At 37.2% G+C, this 14,844-nt stretch overlaps 1 pseudogene; it reads right to left on the reverse strand.

The window, feature by feature from the left end:
* Positions 1-11,691: 11,691 nt before the first annotated feature.
* Positions 11,692-12,849, reverse strand: LOC118854666 (annotated as a pseudogene).
* Positions 12,850-14,844: the final 1,995 nt, after the last annotated feature.

Here is a 14,844-nt window from a genome sequence, read left to right on the forward strand (position 1 = left end):
TGGCCCAAGGGTTATCTACCAAAAAAAAACCCTTTAACATGGGGCACATCCTCCCCAGCTTAGTGACCACCTCCCTCTTCCCCCAGCCCCATGACAAAAGAGATCTTTCTCCTCTCATATTTCTTAGAGACTTTCCCAAGACCTCCTGCTCCTTGGCCCTTATCACATTCTATCTTGCACCATACTCATTTGTGTGTACATTTTAGCCATTCTCTTAGCAGGTATGATTTTCCTCTTTGAATCTCTAGCCCTTAGTACAGTACCTTGTGCACAGTTACATTGAAACGTTCATTGGATTGAGCTGATCGCTTTAATTGTACCTCTCTTGTGCATTTTTTTACATATTATTTTTATATTATAATTGTGTATGTCATTTTGACTGCCTTAAGAGATTCATAGTGACTCCCACTATTGCTTACCCACACATCACTGAATTTCTTCACTTATACATTCAGAGCACTGGACAGAATCACATTCAATCAACCAACAGTGCTTTGTTTTATTAAAATGGTCAGATCCCCCCGGTCCACATCTGTTCTATATCAGTTGCTAAACTTTGGCTAGATTGTAAGACCCATGATGTCAGTGACCATGTCTTATCTAAATGTATTGTTCCCAATACTGGAAATAATATAATATAACATAATATAACGTAACATGATATAACATAACATAACATAACGTAATGTAACGTAACATAACAAGACAGGGTTCAATGACTTGTCCAGGGTCACACAGCTAATAAGTGACTGGAGCTGCATTTGAACTCAGATCTTCCTGACTCCAGGCCCCATGCTCTATCCACAGTGCTACCAAGCAGCCTCTATCTATTGAGAGGGTGGTACTAAAGAAGATTTCACCCATTGAATGTAGTGCGATGAACACTGGTCTGGGGATTAAGAGTTATGAATTCTAATTCCAGTTCAGGTACCAAACAGCTATGTGTTTTTACCTTATCTATAAAATGAAAGGATTGGATTTGATGGTCTGCAAGTCTCTTTTGAGTGCTAACATTCTATAATTTTACTTTTTAATTTACCTAGGGTCAGGAGGAGAGAACCTTCTTCTGGTTCCATGAAACAATGAATAAACTTGTCTATTGTGTTTCATAATATCTAACCAATGGGGAATATATTTCTCTTTTTTTTCTATTAGTTACTATCCTACTGAGTATCAATGGCAAAATCCCCTTGTACAAAAAATAGTTTACCTGTCATATCTATGGAGAAAGGAGGAATTTATGACCAAACAGAGATGGAGCACATTATGAAATGCAAAATGGAAAATTTTGATTACATTAAATTAAAAAGGTTTTTTAAATTCTTTTATTAATTTTTTTTTAGTTTTCAACATTGATTTCCACAAGATTTTGAGTTGCAAAATTTTCTCCCCATTTCTACCCTCCCCCCATCCCAAGATGGCATATATTCTGATTTCCCCTTTCCCTAGTCTGCCCTCCCTTCTGTCACCCCATTTGCCCCCTTATTCCCTTTCCCCTTACTTTCTTGTAGGGCAATACAGATTTCTATACCCTATTGCCTGTATATCTTATTTCCCAGTTGCAGGTAAAAACAACTTTTTTCAGCATTTGTTTTTAGAACTTTGAATTCCAAATTCTCTCCCTTCTTCCTTCCCCACCCACCCTCCTTGAGAAGGCAAGTAAGTCAACATAGGCCACACATGTATCATTATGCCAAACACCTCCATAATAGTCATGTTATGAAAGACTAACTATATTTCTCTTCATCCTATCCTGTCCCCCTTTATTCAATTTTCTCCCTTGACCCTGTCCCTTTTCAAGTGTTTGCTTTTGATTACCTCCTCCCCCAATCTTCCCTCCCTTCTATCATCCCCCCTACTTTCCTGTAGGGTAAGATACCCAATTGAGTGTGTATGCTATTCCTTCCTTAAGTCAAATCTGATGAGAGCAAGACTCAATCATTTCCTTTCACCTGCTCCATCTTCCCTTCTAATAGAGCTGTTTTTTCTTGCTACTTTTATGTGAGATAATTTACCCCATTCTATCTCTCCCTTTCTCCTTCTACCAATATATTCCTCTCTCACCTCTTAATTGAATTTTATTTTTTTAGGTGTCATATTCAACTTGCCCTGTGCCCTCCGTCTATATCTACATCTATATCTATGTATATGTACATGTACATGTACATATATATGCATATGCATATGTATATGTATATGTATATGTATATGTATATTCCCTTCAACTACCTTAATATTGAGAAAGGTCTCATGAGTTACAAATATCATCTTTCCATGTAGGAATGTAAACAAAACAGTTCAACTTCAGTAAGTCCCTTATGATTTCTCTCTCCTCTCATGGTTCTCTTCATTCTTGTATTTGAAAGTCAAATTTTCTATTCAGCTCTGATTTTTTTCATCTAGAAAGTTTGAAAGTCCTCTATTTTATTGAAAATCCATATTTTGCCCTGGAGTATTATACTCAGTTTTGCTGAGTAGGTGATTCTTGGTTTTAATCCTAGCTCCTTTGACCTCTGGAATATCATATTGCAAGCCCTTTGATCCCATAATGTAGAAGCTGCTAGATCTTGTGTTATCCTTATTGTGTTTCCACAGTACTAGAATTGTTTCTTTCTGGCTGCTAGCAATATCTCTCCTTGACCTGGGAACTCTGGAATTTGGCTGCAATATTCCTAGGAGTTTTCTTTTTGGCATCTTTTTCAGGAGGCAATTGGTGGATTCTTTCAATTTCTACTTTACCCTCTGGTTCTAGAATATCAGGGCAATTCTACTTGATAATTTCTTCAAAGATGATGTATAGGATCTTTTTTTTATCATGTCTTTCAGGTAGTCCAATATTTTTAAGTAATCTCTCCTGGATCTATTCTCCAGGTCAGTGGTTTTTCCAATGAGATATTTCACATTGTCTTCCACTTGTTTCATTCCTTTGATTCTGTTTTATAATATCTTGATTTCTCAGAAAGTCACTAGCTTCCACTTGCTCCAATCTCATTTTTAAAGTAGTATTTTCTTCGGTGGTCTTTTGGACCTCCTTTTCCATTTGGCTAATTCTGCCTTTTAAGGTATTCTTCCCCTCACTGGCTTTTTAGAGCTCTTTTGCCACTTGGGTTAGTCTATTTTTAAGGTGTTATTTTCTTAAGTAATTTTTGGGTCTCCTTTAGCAAGTTGTTGACTTGTTTTTCGTGATTACCTTGCTTCACTCTCATTTCTCTTCCCAATTTTTCCTCTACTTCTCTTACCTGATTTTCCAAATCCTTTTGGAGCCTGAGACCAATTTGTATTTCCTTGGAGGCTTTTGATGTAGGCTTTTTGACTTTGTTGACTTCTTCTGGCTGTATGTTTTGTCTTCTTTGTCACTGAAAAAGGATTCTATAGTCTGAGTCCTTTTACACTGCTTGCTCATCTTCCCAGCCAACTACTTGACCCTTGGGTTTTTTTGTCAGGGTATGACTGCTATCAGAGTGGAGAGTGCTTTGTCCCAAGCTTCCGGGGCCTTGAACTGGTGTTTTCAGAGCTACTTCTGTTCAGAGGTGGTATGATCCTCCTCTCCTGGCCTGTGCTCTGGTCTGTGAGTGCAAGCACTCCTTTCTGCTGTGTAGCTACCAGGAGGACTCCCTCTCCACAGTCACCTCAAGCTCCTCTGCCAAACCAGTGCTCCTCCTCCCCCAAAAACCACCAACCAGGACCATGACCCAGATCCAAGTAGAGTAAAGCAAGAGAAGCTTGCCTCTGTGCCAGCAAAGTGCTCCCTGCACTCCTGCTCTGCTTGATTCCTCCCACCATGTGGGCCTGGGGCAGGAAGCAGCTACAGCTAGAGCTCTGGAAGCAGCCACTGGAGCTTCCTGCTGCTGCTGCCATTCCACCTCCGCAGTCTCTGGGGTGGGGACCAGACCATGCACTTCTCTTACCCAGATCCAGCAATTTTCTCACTGACCTGCTCCATTGTCTTTGGCATTTGTGGGTTGAGAAGTCTGGTAACTGCTACAGCTCAGTGATTCAGGGCTCTAAGGCCTGATCCACCCAATCCACTCTGTGCCTGATCTGTACTGGTGAGGCCCATGACGGGCTGCACTCTGCTCCCAGCCCAGTGTGATGGACCCTTCTCAGTGACCATCCAGGCCATCTTTGGCTGGATACTTGTTTCCCTCTGTTATTTTGTGGGCTCTGTGGGTCTAGAATTTGTTCAGAGTCATTTTTACATGTATTTGGAGGGATTTGGAGGAGACCTTAAGCGAGGCCCTGTTTTCCAACCACCATCTTAGCTCTGCCCCCAACTCAAAAAGTTTTGCACAAACAAAGCCAATGTAACCACGATTAGAAGGAAAGCAGAAATCTGGGAAACAATGTTTACTGTCAGTTTTTCTGATAAAGGCCTCATTTCCAAAATATATAGAAAACTGAATCAAATTTATAAAAATACAAGTCATTGCCCAGTTGAGAAATGGTCAAAGGATATGAACAGGCAGTGTTCAAATGAAGAAATTAATGCTATCTATAATCATATGAAAAACTACTTAAAATCACTATTAATTAGAGAAATGAAAATTAAAAAAAAAACTCTGAGGTACCACCTCACACCTATCTGATTGGCTAATATGACAAAAAAGGAAAATGATGTGTTGGAGAAGATGTGGGAAATTGCAACACTAATGCATTTTTGGTGGAGTTGTGAACTGACCCAACCATTCTGGAGAGCAATTTGGAACTATGCCCAAAGGGCCATAAAACTGTGCATACCATTTGATCCAGCAACTACTACTAAGCCTGTAATCATAAAAAAGGAGAAAGAACCCACATGTACAAAAATACAGCAGCTCTTTTTGTGGTAGCCAAGAATTAGAAATTGAGGGTATACCCATCAATTGGGAAATAGCTGAACAAGTTCTGGTATATGAATGCAATGGAATACTATTATGCTGTAAGAAATGATGAGCAGGCAGATTTCAGCAAAACCTGGAAAGATTTATGTGAACTGATGCTGAGTGAAATGAGACCCAGCAGAATATTGTTCACGGTAACAGCAACAATGTGCAATGATCAGCTTTGAAAGACTTAGCTCTTCTCAGCAGTACAATGATCTAAAACAATTCCAAAAGATTAAATGCTATCCGCATCCAGAGAAATAACTACGGAGTCTGAAGGCAGATTGAAGCATACTATTTTCATGGTATTTTCTTTCTTATGGTTTTTCTCTTTTGTTCTGATTCTTCTTTCACAATGTGACTAATGTGGAAATTAAAAAAAAAACATCCCCTTGGACAATTCTTTTAAATCAAAGAAAGAGGTTGGTAGATGTACTATTTTTGATTAACCTTTCTTATGTGAGATGTTTGGGTAAATGATCAATCTAATCTCTGTATTAGGAGTAGCAAAAACATTCTTGGTTTCTGTTTCTGCAGTTCAGTCTAGTATTAAAGATGCTTTCTGACTCAAAATCATATGGGAATAAGATGAGGTACATGTAATCCCCATCATTCTTTCTGCTACTGGGATTGTCTTGAGATGTTTTCAATGAGCTAACAGAGGATAAGTTTCTATCTCACTACTTGTATTCAATTATAAAGTAATTATTTTATACACCTGTAGAATAACAAATAGAAAATAATGATAACAGGGTGGTTATTTGTCCCATTAATAAGAAAGAGATGAGAAAAGGTAATAAGAATATAATAATATTTCAGCTACTAAATTCAATAACACATTACAGTAGAATTAGAAAAGAATATGCATCAGAAAAACCTGAATTCAAATACAAACTCTGCTGTCTATTAGCTGGGTAACTTTGGACATAATGTTTCATTTTGAACCTTGTTTTGCTCATCCATAATAATGTTTGTATTGCTTTCTTCACAGGGGACCATTGTGAGGATAGTAATGTGTAAGCAGCAAAGTCTGACAAAAAATATTTTCAATCATGAGAATTGATCTGTGACCTTATCCTCCAGTGACTATTTCTTTCTTTCTTTCATTGCATTTTAAATTTATGGAATAAAATAAGCATTTCCATCACATAATATAAGAAAAAAAGATCGGAGCTCATGAAACTGCAAATCCACTATGTATAACTTGCTATTCCTTTTAAATATACAACGATGTTGTCATGTAAATTTTTTTCTCTTTTTTTCTTCCCTCCCCACCACTGCCCTAGAGGTGGTTATCATGAGACACAAATAGATCTATATGTATAAAATTATTCTATATATACATCTATTTATCAATCCTTTCTCTAGATGCAGATATTTCTGCATATGTCCTTTATAGATGATTTGGATATTTATAATAGTCAAAATAACTTACTCACTCAAAGTCATTCTTAAAACAATATTGCTGTTACTATATACAATGTTCTCTTGATTCTGCTGATTTCATTCTTCATTATTTCGTGCAAATCTTTCCACATTTTTCTAAGCCCGTTGAGCTCATCACTTCTTATAGCACAGTAGTATCCCATCACATTCATATACCACAACTTGTTCAGTCATTCCCCAATTGATGGGCATCCCTGTGATTTCCAGTTCTTTGCTACCACAAAGAGAACTGCTATAAACATTTTAGAACATATAGATTCTTTTCCTGTTTCCCTAATCATCTTCGGAAATAGATCTAGTGGTATTTCTGGGTCAAAGGGTAGAGGTAGTTTAATAACTCTCTGGGGCTATTTCTTTCAGTGATGTAGATTGCAGCCCTATGCTTCTTGTATAGCTCTTTTTATTCCATATTCACTACAAAGAGTTCACTCAACAGGGCCTTCTTCCCCTTCTATTGATGTCACAAGGATAATAATGGAACATCCATCAGTTATCCAGCACTCTTGAAACATCATTAAGACATCTTTTCTTTACTCACATTCTCCTTTGATGGTATTCTTTGCTCTGTTAATCCTTTGAAATTTTTATAATGACTCTAGGTGGCTCAGTGCAAGCAGTGAACCTGAGTCCAAATCCAGCTTCTGACACTTAGTAGCTGTGTGACCCTGGGCAAGTGACTTAAACTTTGCTCTCCTCAATTTTCTCAACTGTAAAATAGGATATTAATAGCACCAACCTCCCAGAAGTACTGTGAAAATCAAATGAAATAATATTTGTAAAGTACTTAGCACAGTGCCTGGTAGGGAGGGGAAGGGAATAACCTACTCTGTGCCAGGTACAATGTTTAATATTTTACAAGTAGATTAAGACATAGTAGGTGCTTAGTAATGCTTATTTCCCCACCTCCCCCCACCATGGTACTTGTTGTTCATACCCACTATGCACCTCTTCCCTGTCTGAACTGTGGCCATTGTTAGATAATAAGCCTCCTTTAGTGTATATCTGGTTGAGTCTCTCTATCTTCCCTATTTACTTCAACTCTCACCCAAATGTTAATGGGTATGGAATAAAGCCCATGCTATCATTTCTGGTAGCATTTTATGCATTTATTACAAAGGCCACAGACTGATTCCACTGAGATTTCTGCTTGGCTTCATCAGATTGAGATTGAATTACTTGAGTGATGAATACTCTTTAAAATGATGTAATGTGGTTCTAGACTTTTCAATTCCTGCCAAGGTTAACATCTCCTTAAGTAACTTACTTTCGAAGTCCTATCTTAATCAGAGTATATTCTGGAAGGGAAACCATAAACTGAGAAATGTATTTCCCACAATACTTTAGCAACTTCAGCAGCTGCCCAGTATCTAATTGAGTATGCCCACACTTTTTGGGTGAAACAACTGATGACCAGTAGGACATTATTCATGTTCACACTGTTCCTTTACAGAGATAGAAAATCAATCGGACACAAACCCCATTATTTTACTGGTGTATGTATTTTCCAAGGGCAGCTTGGTGGCAACACAGTGGATAGAGCACCAGGCCTCAAGTCAGGAAGACGTGGGTTCAAATCCCACCTCAGACACTTACTAGCTATGTGACCCTGGGCAAGTCACTTTACTCTGCCTCAGTTTCCTCATCAAAATGAGCTGGAGAAGGAAATGGCAAACCACTCTAGTATCTCTGCCAAGAAAACCTCAACTGGGATCATGGAAAGTCAGACACCACTAAAAAAGAACTCACCACCACCAACAACAACAACAACAAACTTTGCAAGTATGCAGCACAACTTGGTAGCACTTTTCTCTGCATACATCCAGAACACTTCGCTCTTAATATAGACATCTGTCACCACTTGGGGCCAATATAATCCACTTCTAGTTCAAGAGAGAGTTCTCTCTTGACCCTAATGTCTAAATCATCATGTAGCACTTTCAGGGACAAAGGGTACAGTGCCTAGGGCAGCACATGTGGGACCTGGTACCGCATTTAGGATTAGTTATAATTCTATACAACACATCATGACACAGTCCTAACTTCCTCCATTGTCTCATTAGTGAGGTGGCCCCCAAGGAACCAAAAACTTGAGTCTTTGAGAGTCTTCACTTTCATGGAGCAATCTCATCATTAACCAGATAACCTCCGCAATCCCCAATGACTTATCCAGTGAGCTTTTTCTTATAACAAAGGAAAACAGTTAAACAAAACCAACTAACTTGGAGATTTAGTCAGATTGTATACGCAACAGTTAGCACGGGTAGTCCTGAAGAAAAGAAGGGGAATGCATTTCCTCATGCCTTATCTGGGACAAGATTGGTCATTATACACCGACAATATTCAATTTTGGTTTAATGTTCTTTTCATTAACATTATTATAGACACCACATACTGTCTATGCTTCCTCCCCCACTCCCTCCCCTGGTTTTGCTTATTGGCTTTGCTGACTCTATGTCAGTTCATACAAATATATTTTGCTTTTATCTGAGTTCCTCAAATCTGTGATCTTCTCTAATGTGCTATTGTTATATGGTAGCTAGGTGCTACAGTGGTTAGAATGCCAGGCCTGGAGTCAGGGAGACTCATATTCCCGAGTTCAAATCTGGCCTCAAACACTTACTAGCTGTGTGACCCTGGGCAAATCATTTAACCCTGTTTGCCTCAGTTTCCTCATCTGTAAAATGAATTGGAGAAGGAAATGGCAAACCACTCCAGTATCGTTGCCAAGAAAACCCCAAATGGAGTCATAAAGAGTCAGACACAACTGAAATGACTGAACAACAACACTATTATTATTATACATTACATTTATACATGACAATGTATTCAGTCATTCCCTACTTGTTGAAAACCAACTTTACTTCCCATCTTTGCTATCACAAAAAGTATGCTGATGACAATTTTAACACATATCCGTAGATTAGGAGCTTCTTGAGAGCTAGCGATTTTTCCTCTTGCTCTGTATCCACAGCATTAAGCACAATGTTTGGCACAAACCAAGTGTTTATTGCTTGTTGACTTGATTTGACAGGTGGGACCTTTCTTTGTCTCTAACACCAGTGGAGTATGACCAGTGACGGGCTTCCTGGGTAAGAAGATAGGAATAGTTTAGTAATTTTTTTGTTTCATGATTCTTTTTTTTTTTAAATGTATAATGGCGGTTTAATTAGAAATTACATTTTTCCTACAGAGCTTCCACTGATTGTATAAAGTAGAATTGCAAGTACAATGCAAGGGCAACAATAGCTGTTTTATCATTGGAATATAAAAGGAAATTGTGATAGTAATTTTTATTGCGATAATTTCATGAACCTATAAAAGAAACATGGTATCACACACAAATATAAGTTTGTTGGGAATTCATCATTCTGTGTGCTATGGAACAGTGATTTCCTACTTACTACTAAAATAACATATATAGAATTCAAAAATAATTTACTAATTTTTATCATGTATACTTTTATGAATGCTTTAGTTCTCAAAAACTTACAGAAACATTTTCAACAGCTTCGTGTACATAATTACTGAACATTTCCATGAACTTAATGTAAAAAGATAATGTAGATTTAATTTTTGTTCCTTTTTTCCCAGTAAACTAGATGCCATTTATTTCAGTGGCCAATTTAGTTGTAACAGTACATGAAGGCAGAAACTCGGTGACCATCCATAGCATTGTATATTCATTCTCTCATGAAGTTGGCATTTGATGACTCCCAATAAGACCTACAGTTTAAAATTAACATGACAATATGTTACATTAAAAAGATTATTAATAGACTGACACAAGATAAAATCAATTTATTCTGTACTTTTTGTTGTGTTTGCAAGTAGCTCTAAGCCTGAGTATTTATGTTAATATCTAAACATGAAAAATATATGTACATTTTCTCTACTCTCTTATAAACAATTTTCAGTATGCTGTTATATCTCTTTATCATTGATACATAAATACAGCATAAGTATACAGAAAAAAACAATTTGCCTTCATTTGGTGTCTGCAGGATTCAAATGATAAATAGTCAATGCTCAAAGCAGTCTATACACCTCGAAGCAACATTCATTCTACTGTTAGTAGAAACAACTGTTGAAATACTGTTTTTTCACCTTCTGTGCTATTCCAGTATTTATATCAATGCCATATGTAGAGAGAAAGATTTGTCTACTATAATTCTTTCTTTTTGAGAGTGAAGGATAAGGCAGCACCAATTTGTTTTGGAACAATGGCAGTAACAGCTGGTGCTGCCTCTGCTATATCAGGCAATTTTCCTTCCTAGCCATTTTTAAATTAAAAACGTAAAAGAAAAATGAACCAGAGAACTTACTTCTATGTTCATTTATTGAGTGCTTCAAAGGGAGTCCAGTGTGTCAGATACATCTTTGTAGCCCATATGCTGGCTGATTATTTGTACTGCACTCACAATTAGCCACCTAACCTCTTGGTCTCTACTGGCTTCTTGTACAGATTCATGAGAATGTTGACATGATAACAAGAGCCAATATTTATATAATACTTTACATGTTACTTCATTTGATCCTCACAACAATCATCAGAGGCAAGTGCTATTATAATCCTCTAGAGGAAACTGAGGCTGAGAGAGACTAAGGGTCTCTCAGACCCACAAGAAGGGATTTGAACTCAGGTCTTCCCAACTCCAAGACCAACATTGTGCCACCTAGCTATTGACATTTGTAACTCATGTGAACTTTTGGACCTTTTACTTGTTTTGGAGGAATGGTTATGATGAGAAATTACCATCACTGCTTAGTCCCACAGGATACCTCAGAATAGTGGGGAGCCATTCCTCCAAAATTATGTTTCCTGAGACCACATCCACTACAACTCTATGCAGGGGTATGTTTGTGACTACTATCTTGATAAGGAATGTTTCTGGTGTTTTTCTAACCATGGACTTGAATGCTGGATTTTTCCATTGCTTTCATTAGCTGAACCACCATATCTTTCAGAGGAAGAAATCTTTATTTTCATTTTCAGGTTGTCTTTACTAGAGCTTTTATTGGTGGCTGGGATTAAAATCAATAATTTAAGCAAACCACTCTTATTTTTAACCACCATATCTTTTTCTGTTTGGGAAGCAGAGTTGGGATAGAGTATTGGACTTGGAGTGAGAAAAGGCATGAGTTTGATTGTGCCTCATACACTTAATAGCCTTGACTCTGGGCAAGTCATTTGACTTCATTTCCAATGGGGATAATAATAGAACCCACTTCCCAATCTTATTATGAGGATTATGTGAAATGACACATACAATGCTTTATAAACAACAAAATGCTCTCTAATTGCTAGCTATTATTCTTTTGAATTTGCAATAGGAGTAGAAACATACCTGCAGTTAACTGTGGTGCTTAGTATAATGTCTGGCAATTAGTAGGTACTTAACAAATGCTTTGCTGAGTGACTGACTCCAAACGAATAGATCTGCTGGGACAGTAATATATAGTTTTCCCTTATATCCAGTTCATGTGTCTAGTTTTAGCTTCTTTCTATGTTCAACAAATAGTATTTTTCTAAGAACTATTTCAGGAGAAGATAATTCTGACCTGTGGTGTTTACTACTTTCTGATCTGTATACTGTAATTTAATTGAAGAATGATCAGAGAGTCTGTCAGATATGTGATATAATCTTGAACACAATGGGCATAGAAGTGGACCTTTCTGGAATTTGGTGTTGTACTGACTACCATACAATGTGGTTTCTTATATCTGTGAATATAATCTATCCTTGTTGGTTCTCAATGCTGAGACTAGTCTTGGTGGGATGCCAAATCATATGAAGTACTAAGGGTTTCTGTTGCTAGTATTGCCAAATTATCAAGTGTAGGGCTATTCTGAATGGGAATATTTCCTGAAAGGTATTCCTACAGGAAATGCTGACATATATGGAATTCTGTACCATGGCATCACCTTTAGGACTATTAGCTACTTGGTTAACTTTCCAGCTTTTTATGCTCTTTAATCTATTAGTTTCCTTCAATATTCATATAAACTCATGAGTTAATTTATCTAATAGTTGTAAAGCAACTAATGGATCTATAAATTCCTACCAATGTTTTCTAATAGTAAATCCTGGAATATTCCAATTAGGACACTTGCAAGCCAAATGAATGCATATATACTCTGATCAATATGATGATCCAAGAAACTCATGATGAAAAAGGCTATCCACCTTTAGAGAGAGAAGTGATGAACAGATTGAAGCAGATTTCTTTTCCTTTCCTTTCTTTTCTTCTTTTTGCAACATGACTAATGTGGAAATGTGTTTTTCATGACTTCACATGTATAATGGGCATCATATTGCTTGCCTTCTCAAGAGGTGGAGGAGGGGTTTGAGGGAGGAAGAGACTTTGAAAGAAACCCAAATGTTGAAAAGTGAATGTTGTAAAAATGAATGTATACCCAAGTTATCTCTGCTAGTTTATATTGAAGGCAGAAGGTAGTAAGATATAGACTGTTGGTAACCATGAAATAGGATGTCTGTGCCAAATCCTTGCTTTCTATCACTAACCAGGCACATCTCACCATGTCCATATGTGGGTATTCAGTGGTGATCTCAAAACCCAGAGTGTGTAGCATTATAGTTTTAAATACAACCAGATCTTAGGTCTACTGAAGTCACTTTTTGTGCCCAATATTCATGTTTTTGAAGAACACAGGTATGTACTACTTTGATGACATGTTCAATTTTTTGGGGGGGCTGTTCTCCCACTTTTGTAGTCAAGAATAACATAATAATATTATATTTCCATTAAATTTGATCAAAGGATGGTCAATATAAAACCTTGGCAAGTAAACAATCACAGTATTACACATCTATAAATATAAGTGTGTACATGCATACAAATGTGTGTATATACATGTACATACACATATACATACATACATACATACTGAGAGATACTGAGACACTACTTCATATCATATTTTGGGTAAGATTGGCCACTTCTTGGATGTTCAAGAGCTCCATTTTTGCCTTTATCTCAGTATGCCTTGATGTGTTCTCTCTCTGCTCCCAGGCCAAGAACCATTGGGAAACCCTCATGACATTTTTTCCTGGTACAATTCCAAAATATTCTATAAAATAATTGGACCAATTCTCAAGTCCACTAAAAATGTAATAGTATATTTGGTTCACTGCAGGTTCTACATAATTGACTATTTCTATGTCCTCATCCTTGACAGTTTGTTGGATGTAAGGTGAAACCTCAAAGTACCTTTAATTTGTATACTTACAGAAACTTTTCATATGGTTATTAATTGCAATTATTTTAACTATTTCTTAATGTTGTTAGACCATTTATCTATCAGCAACAGAATTTATTCATGAGTAACTTGCTGGATCTTTGTTAGCCTTGACTCCTTTCCTAATTATTCCTTTAACATCTATTTTTTTAAATTCCCTCTACCTTCCCCTCTTTTTGTTTTTGTTTATTGGTTCATTTTGCCTTTGTGGGTTCTGGCACTATTCTCACAAGATAGTGGGGTTCTTCTGTATTCATATTATTAATCTGCACTTGCTTCCATTTTCTATACATGTCTTTTAAAGTCTGAGTTGGGCAAGGAGCTCTCTGGTGTCTTTTCTTGTGATTTTTATTTTTCATAAAAATAATTTCTTGCCTCTAGTTCCTATAGGTTCTGTGATCCTGGACTGATTACTGAATTATTTAGTGCCCCAAGTAACTCTGTCACTTGCTAAGACTTTCAGTTGTAAAAACAAGTCCTGATCTCCCTTAAAAGAAGAATTTTCCTGAGCACGGATTCCCTATACCAATGACATTACAAGTTTATTCTAAAAGTGAGATATTTAAGGTGCTATCCAAGGTCCTGGAGATACAAAGGGCTACCGGAGAAAACAGTCTTTGCCCTCATGGAACCTACTTTTTATTTACATAGATAAATGAAAATGATGCTGTCTCTCTCCTTTTTTTGGAGGGAGGAAGACAGGGAAATTGGGGTTAAGTGACTTGCCCAAGGTCACACAGCTAGTAAGTATGTTAAGGGTCTGAGGCCAGATTTGAACTCAGATCCTCCTGACTCCAGGGCTGGTGCTCTACTCACTGCACCACCTAGCTACCTCTGCCTCTCTTCTTAAACTGCATCATTTTCATTTATCTATGGCCAGATAGATTAACCTCCAGAGGTAGCACCTTTGCTGATACCTGAAGGAAGCTAAGGCTTCTCAGTGGCAGAGGAGAGGAGAGATCAAGCACATGAAATAACCTATGTAAAGGCAGGATGCTGAATTCCTGACACTGTTATAGTTTGGAGTGTGTGGAGAGCAGTGGTGTAAAATGATAATGGTTTGATGTTATATTTTACGATAAGTGCTCCATTGCTTAATAGTCTAATGATGATGCAAATATCTCAGTTTCCTCTCCTAACACAACACATTCCATTACGGCCTATCAAAACTGAGACAGCTTAAATTCAAGGGATATCATTGTGCTTCTATGTTTGACAGCATTTGGTTTTCTATAAGTTGTTAAGCCACTCAATAATCAATCAATGATCATAGTAGCC

The sequence above is a fragment of the Trichosurus vulpecula genome, chromosome 6 (assembly GCF_011100635.1).
Source record: "Trichosurus vulpecula isolate mTriVul1 chromosome 6, mTriVul1.pri, whole genome shotgun sequence".
In the NCBI taxonomy this organism is placed as follows: domain Eukaryota; kingdom Metazoa; phylum Chordata; class Mammalia; order Diprotodontia; family Phalangeridae; genus Trichosurus; species Trichosurus vulpecula.